Source organism: Trachinotus anak, unplaced genomic scaffold (assembly GCF_046630095.1).
Source record: "Trachinotus anak isolate AG129_WGS33_773 ecotype Australia unplaced genomic scaffold, CSIRO_AGI_Tana_v1 ptg000016l, whole genome shotgun sequence".
In the NCBI taxonomy this organism is placed as follows: Eukaryota; Metazoa; Chordata; class Actinopteri; order Carangiformes; family Carangidae; genus Trachinotus; species Trachinotus anak.
Window position 1 is genome coordinate 14,340,244 of NW_027273867.1, and position 8,116 is coordinate 14,348,359.

Consider the following 8,116-nt stretch of genomic DNA (forward strand, 5'->3'; position numbering starts at 1 on the left):
GGTGTGCAGGGAGAAACCAGAGCAGAAGACAGTTACCTGCATTTATTGATGGCCCACATATGGGGAATAGGCAGAAATCCCACCAACACTGCTTTAAATACAGATGACAAAAACCGTGATGGCAGCAGTGACCTGGAGATGCATGGTTGTGTGTACAGTCCACCATCAGTGAGTAAAAATACTGGATCGCCTCCTCTTCATCACTCCGGTATCCAAACAAACTGAACCTTGCTCAGCAGAGCAGGAAACTTCACCTAGGCTGTTAGATCCTGTTTGCAGAAGAAAATCAACTTCCCTTACTGGAGGTAGGTCAAACTGCATGCAAGTTTTGAGTCTATTTTGTCAGCAGATTGGATCTAGAAAAGGTTAATTTCTTGATGCTTTATGGTAATGGTAGAACATCTAATGGGCAGAGTGTAAAAAAGGCAAATGCAAATGTTTCTATATCATAAATTAAATATCACTGTATAAGGGAAACCCTACCTATTATATTATACCTATTCTAATAGTAATTAATGTAAAAGCAATAAAAATATATTTTCTATGCATCAAATGTTATAATAGCACTGGTACTAAGACATGTGAATATTATTATTATTTATTTTTAAGAAATCTATTTCTATAGAGTTTTCAGAAAAAAAAAGAAAAATTTTCACATGTGGCTCTAATCCTTTTCCGTATACTGGAGTTGGGCTCTATATAAGTTTTCAGGGTGAAACTGAGTAGGGATGGGCGAGCTGGCAAAAAGATAATGACAACCATTTTTTTGGTATAATTCAATCCACCATCTTAACACGATCATCCTTTTTCCGCTCTGATTTTATTGTGAAAGTCATGGCCGGAAGTTATAATTTGCATCTTCCCAACGCTCTGACGCTGCTTTCGGATGTAAACCATACGCCAATGAGATCGCCCATCCAGAAATCTGAGTAGTCGGTGTGCATTGTGGGCAAAGTACCTGAGACATTTGGTGTGAACATCGGCTGCTATAAAGCAGACGTCTTTAAAAACTAAAACTGTTGTTCTGTACTATTAAATATTAACTTTCGTGATTGTGCTTGAACACATTTCAAGTAAAAAGAAATGTTTTTCAATACTGTATTGTGAAGGGCTGCTTCAAGTGCCCTTGTTCGCCCTGCAGTGGAAAGTTATTCTATTTAGTATAATCATACTTATGTGCTTTCATAGAGAGGCCGGAATCACCTCAGGCCAAACCTTATGGTCCCCCACAACCAGCAAGAAATGGTAAATCACGCGCATGACCCGAATATGAACAAATGATATCTGTGGTGAGGTTACTTAAAGACACTGTGAAAGAAGCTGTTGGTAATGTGTGTGTGTGTACAGATACAGAGCAGAAAACTGTGTGTAAAACTTGGCGCTCCAAGTTCCTACAGTGTGTGGCACTGAAGTTACAAGTACAAATATTTTTACCCTGTTTTTACACCTTAATCTGGTCGGAGAATGACAGTTTAATCACAAAGCTGACTCCGGTCACAGGGCAGGTGGTTCTGCACCTCTGAAAGGTGTAGTGTGCCATCATCCATCTTGAAAATCTGCTACACCTTTCAGGATTTACGGTGGAGATGAAGGCAACAGAATTGCCTGCCCTCTGACTGAACTCTTCTCTGCGATTGGACTGTCATTGTCCACTCATATTCAGGTGTAAAAATAGGGTCACAATTCTACTTGTAGCTTCAGTCTCCCACACCATGTGGGAACTTCAAAGGCTGAGTTTTACAGTTTTCTGTTGTATGTGTACACACACAAAAACACTGACTCTAACTGGTATTAGCTGGTGCTACTATTAAATGTCATTTTTGCTGGTTTTGCTAGAAGTAGTAAATTTAGATTAGGCAATGTTCATACTCTCATACTTAAAAGTTTATGTTATTCCGGGTTTAAATAGATGATTGATAAATCTTCTATGTTAAGTCTTCAAAAACATTTGAAAAATATTTCATAATCAAGAGAAGAGCTGCTTAAGATGTCCTTGTTTGCTGTACAATGGAAAGTCCTTTTATTTAACACAATTACCACTATGTGTTTTCATGGGGATGCCAGAATCCAACTCAGGCCAGTACCACACCATATGGCCGTCCACAGCCAACAAGAAAAGGTAAGTCATGGGCATGACTACACCCCCGCACTTATATGGGCTCAAATTAGGATCCAAATGGTTTTGAACTTGTAAAGCAACCTTTTTGAACCTGTACAATAAATGTGCACGAGAAATTCAAGCTTTCGCATGTGAAAAAAAAAAAGACTGAATCAAAACTATGAACAAAGATCAGTGTTATAGTTGAACAAAGACGGTGTAAAAGAAGAAATGGTTTGGTAATGATACAGAGCAGAAAAGTGTGTGTTTAAAAGTTCCCACATAGCATGTGACACTGAAGTTAAAAGGTTAAAAATTTGAACTTGTCTGTGTCGCACTCTGGGAATGTTTCACAGTTTTCTGCTTTGTACCTTAACACAAGCATCCGTCTTTATTTAACCTCACCACTAATCATTTGTTCAGTTTTGATTCAGTCTTTTTATTTTAACAAAAGCAAATCTCTTTGCCAGAAGCACAGTTTCTTTTTCGCATGCAGAAATGGAATATCTCTAGCAGATTTATTTTACAGATTTACAGGGGTTGATTTACAACTACAAACTTTAGAATTGTTTGTAAACATTACTTTACTTTAAGCTCGAACTCATTTGGATCCTAATTTGAACTTGTATAGGGTCGGGGGAGCAAGTCTCCTCCCAAGGCGTCCAGCTCAATGGCTGGGTGCATGGCCCCCTGGGGTCGAGCTAGCTAGCCCTAGGGCCTGTACTAGTGTGAGGGACTCCTCCTCTTGCTCCTTCAGCTCTTCCTTCAGCTGAGTATTTGCTCCCTGGAGGACCTGATTGACCTCTTCCTCAGCTTTAAGGAAGAGGTGGCAAGCTGGAGAATGGCTGGGTGATGTCAGTTCTTCCAGTTCTGCTTTCAGGCCCTTCGGTTCCTGAGGGAGGGCATCCTGCTTACTCCTCAGCTCCTGGATCAGCTAATCCCCTCTTACCCTTTCAGAGTGAGACTGTTTCTCTGCCTCGGGTTGCTGCTGATGGGCATCTTTTTGTTCTCAATCTGCTTCTTCTGGAGCAGTCTCAGTCTTAAGCCTGGTAGAGAGTCCACTGACCTTCTCCTGACAATATGTTGCTCTGCTTTCTGGAGGTGAGCCCTCAACACCTCAAACTAGGTGTCTGGAGCCTTGTTTGCTATGTCTCAGTCCCTCCAACCCCTCGATGCAAGACTAATGCATCTAATATCTTTCATTAGACCTTTCATGCCTGTTGAATGCCCACCTCTTTCAAAAATCATCCATGTCCAAAGTTCATTATGCAGGTTTTCTGTCAAATATTTGATGTCTCAGGCCAAACTCAAGACAACCCAGATGACATTGGCAAGGTTATTTTCTATAGAAGACATTTAAAAAAACTGAACTTCATGATTAAAATTGGTGGAGCAACACTTTACATCTAGAAAGTTAGCCAGGAAGACCAAAACATAAAGAGTTTTAGTTGTCTCTGTGGCAAACTGTTGTAGTATCACAGTAGGACTGTCAGTTGTAAAGCGGCAGTGTAAATGCAGGCCATGTGCAGCGCTGGATTAAGCTGTCCTGCTGGGAACACTTTGCACATGAGAACCAGATTTGTCTCAACACCCGTGCAGGGTCACAGCAGGTCACAGGGGAGATAATAGCAATCAGAGAATAATCTTCTCCATTAATGTTTGCTCTCCCCTAGACCTCTGAGCGCCTCACAGTGAAGCGTGAAGCCATCAGCAAAGCAAAGGAGCAATACACCGTGAAGGTCGAAAACACACACACACACACAGACATACTTGTACTTCTATCTTTGTGAGGACACTCGTTGACATAATGCATTCCCTAGCCCCTTACCCTAACCTTAACCATCGCACCTGAGTGCCTAACCCTAACCCTAACCTAAACCTAACCTAATTCTAACCATAACTCTAAAACCAAGTCTTAACCCTCAAAATGTGATTTGAAGGTGTCTCAAAAAGTGAGGACCGGCCAAAATGTCCTCACTTTCCCAAAATGTCCTCACTCTGTTAGTACACACACACACACACACACACACACACAGACACACACACACACTTCATACCGACAAAATGAGTGGCACTGGGGCTCTCCTCTCAACAGCTGCAGCTGTGACCACATGATTACCTGTTTTTCCACCTTAGGTTTTAATGACACACACACACACACACACACACACGACCCCTCCTCAACCTTCCCCTTACTACAACCCACACACACTTGTACGATGCCGCCGTCCGTCTAGCCCCATCCCTGTGGACATGAGCACCAGGAGTACCAGGGGAGAGAGAGAGAGAGAGATAGAGAGAGAGAGAGAGAGAGAGGGGAGTGCAAACAAACTCTCCCCAGGTCCGGGGCTCTGGTTTCAGCCTTCCGTCCGCCGTGGCTGGGGGGCCATGGGAACATGAAGCGCCAGGGGCCCTGTGTCAATAAGGAGCAGTGGTTCAACACAATGGGGGCCTGCCTGCAGACAACACCGCTGACAGACACCCACACAAAAGGCCCTGTGAATGGGAAGGAGGCTTGTGCACGCACACAAGCACATGTGCACACACATACACATACACAAAAAAGAATGGAGCAGTGTGTGGTTGCCCACAAGGCCAATGTTTGATGACTGCTTCTGTGTGTGTGTGTGTGTGTGTGTGTACAGATACACTCAAACGCCCAGTGGCGCTTATGCCCATGAGGAAATAAACACACTATCATGAACTGAGGGCAGTACACAGTTTACACTTACAGTACAGCATGTTCCACAGAAAATCAGTGTGACAAACACACATCAGTAGATTGTGCTTTTAATGCATTCTTTGCATTTGTTTCACTCTGTTTTCAGTCCAAGAGTCAAATTGATAGAATTTGCTGCATCCAGTTGTTCAGATAACATTTAACGAATTGTCACAGAAAACTGTACCATCAGATACATTTATCTGACTGTGTAAATCAGTGTATGGTCCCGTTGGACAAACCCGCGTGTTGAAATGTTAGTGTTTTAACTCTGCTTATCATGCATACTTGGGAATGAGAATATCTAATCTGTTAACATAGATTTTATGCTATAACTGGGTTTACATGACAACCTGAGAAGCACAAAGGTTTAGTTGTGTAGAGGGCAAACCTTTAATCCCAGCTCTTAGGCAGTATTTATGTTACATTTGGCTGCCACATATGCCGATCCATCCCCAGGCTTATGCTACTCGTTAAATCTTAACCCAAATTTTAAGCAAGGGACAATTAACGGCTTGCATTTAAGAATTCAAACATCAAAAAGATTGAAAAGGAATCACTGCACTGCCACGGGGAAAATGAGTTTCAAAGCGTTCTGGTGGTGAAAACCTGCAGCCCCAGTGTTAGTCAACCCATATTCCATCAATGCATAAATCGATTCCCCCAACAGCAGTCTCACTATGTAAGTGGGACAGTGCAGGATCTGAGTTGACTATGTGACTGTGCAGTTGGGAAATGTAAAGAAATGGAAGTACTGCCACCTGGTGACAGCTGAGACAAAAAGCCAAATGATGTTTTAATCTGCGTCCTAACAGCAGGTGGCAGCACTTTCAGAGGGAGGACCAGTTCATGACTAACAACTTATTAAAGCATGCATTTATCTATCAGAGGTCAGCAGAGAGCACATTCCTAGGCTGGACTATCTGGAGAGAAAATCTGTGCTTGTTGTTTCACTGAAGAGAACAAGATCATTTGCCACTCGTGTGTTTTTTTGCGTTTTTTTTTTCTGACAGAGCACAAACCATGCTATAACTTGCTGACCTGACCTGAAGCTGTGCAGCTTTTCAGTAAAGCTCTGAAAATATCACCTCATCACCAGGAATAAGTACCCTTGCCTGCTGTACGTCACCCTGTTGTTATCCCACTAACCACAGGTGTCTTCAGCGTGAGCTGTGTCTGTGTCACTGTTGTTTACAGACAACCAGGCACTCCGCAGATTTTACAGATGAACTTAAGTTAACTCATCGTGATGAGTACTACTCATGATATGTAATGTCTGCTGTGGGAAGGAACTTTCTTTCTTTTAGTTTGAAAAAATAACCCTGAACACGCCATCAGGATCCTCTCAGTTTTGGCTTGAGAATTCACTTTTCAACAGAAAGCTACTCTTTTTTAAAATCTGTCTTCTAATCCGTCCCTATATACAAGTAACAAAGTACATTTACTAAAGTACTATACTATACTATAGTACATTTTTAAGAGACTAACAATAATAATAAGTATTGCAATTTCCTGCTTCATTCCACTTCGCTACTTTTCAGAAGGAAATATTGTATGTTTTACTCCACTTCCTTTATTTGTCAGCTATAATTACTATTTACTTTTCACGTTAAGATTTTTCATTAAAAAAAAAAAAGTAAAGTACAATAGCTATTACAATAGCTTGTAATAATGAGCGTGGACAATACAATAATGTAATGCTGAAGAGCTCCCAAACCTTGTAGCTGGTGACACCTTATAAAAAATGGTGTCCAGTGAAAGCCTCTGTATTACCTTTCAGATGCTGAAATTGTTTGCAGCTCCAAAAGGACACATTTGCTTTCTAAAATAACTGTTAAAGGCCCAAAGATATGAAATTATTCTGATGTCAGAAAAAAAGCAACGTTTAATCATCACCGTTAATCCTCTCACCACCCCTGAGATTTATCTTTTGACCCGTCTGAGGAGGGTTGACACTTAGGTTGAGAACCACAGGGCTAAACAATCTAACTGTACATGACATAGCTCAGTCTGTTTCCATCTCAGTTCCTAAAAATGTCATGAAATATTTTATCAGTCACAGGAGAATGAGTACTTTTACTTTTGATACTGGGTGTCATCAAACCTGCGTACAGTGATATATGTATAAATAAAGGTTAACCTGATCAAAAATTGGTTCACTGTCTGAGGTGCATCTCTTTGGGGTCTTGGTTCATTTTTCCAAACATAAATAGGTTTGTTCAGCCAACATCAGGGAAGCAAAGGTCTCACTACAGGAAAATGAATGGACAAAAATGTTAAAGCAATATCAAAGTTTTATTCTTAAAATGTAGTATAGACAGGAACAGTAGTACAATTCAGAGAGAAAAGAGGAGAATGTAGTTCCATCTTTGAAAACCTTTGATAAAAACGTAAAAAGAGTAACCTGAATTTGCTTTGTGTTCGGAGGGCACTGAGGCGCGGCCCGAGTTTTGCATCACTGTTAAAGTTCGAGAGAAATTGAAAAATACAACCTTCTGCAACAGCGTAAAAAAATACAGCTGGGGAAAAAAAACCTCTGCTTTACATCTGTAGTGTTTTTGCTTTGTTTTTTGTGTTTTTTTTTTCTTTTGTCCATATAACAAATACAGCATAAAGTCTAAAATGATACATCATAGTTTTTGAGTTTCATTCATTACAGTAAAATCAGTAGGATGGTAAATAGTATCAAAAGAACAAACAAGACAACAGGATGGTGTGATGAACAAGCACACAACGTGAACAGAGAGAGCGAGAAAGCGGAAGGTTAAAGTTCACGGAAATAAACCACCACGTCAGGAGGTCTGTAGCTGACTTTCAATGTGTTCCATTAAGTAAATCCACTAGTTAAATAATATATTCTTCATATATATATATATTTATCTCATATAATCTCCACATATATATATATATATATATATATATATATATATATATATATCCTTAATACAACCCCCTCCCACAGTGATTTGAAGGTAAAAGTGACACCAAGAGGATGAATATCTCTATGACTTAAAATATATCTTCTTCCACTGAGAGTAAAGGGAAGTTACACATAGTCTGTATCATTAGCACTTCAGTACATACTGTATACTCCACTGCATATGAACAGATACTGCTGTTCCAAGGTTTTAACCCGCAAACAATCCGTGTTTCTTTAGAAAATATGTGCTTAATGAAAAAACAAAAGAGAAAGGAAACATCCGTGGAAAGGAAAATTAAACAAAATATGTATCTAGGGTAAAGTGAATGATTCTGTAGCATAAAAACATTTAAAAATCTCAACAATTACAGACACGAGC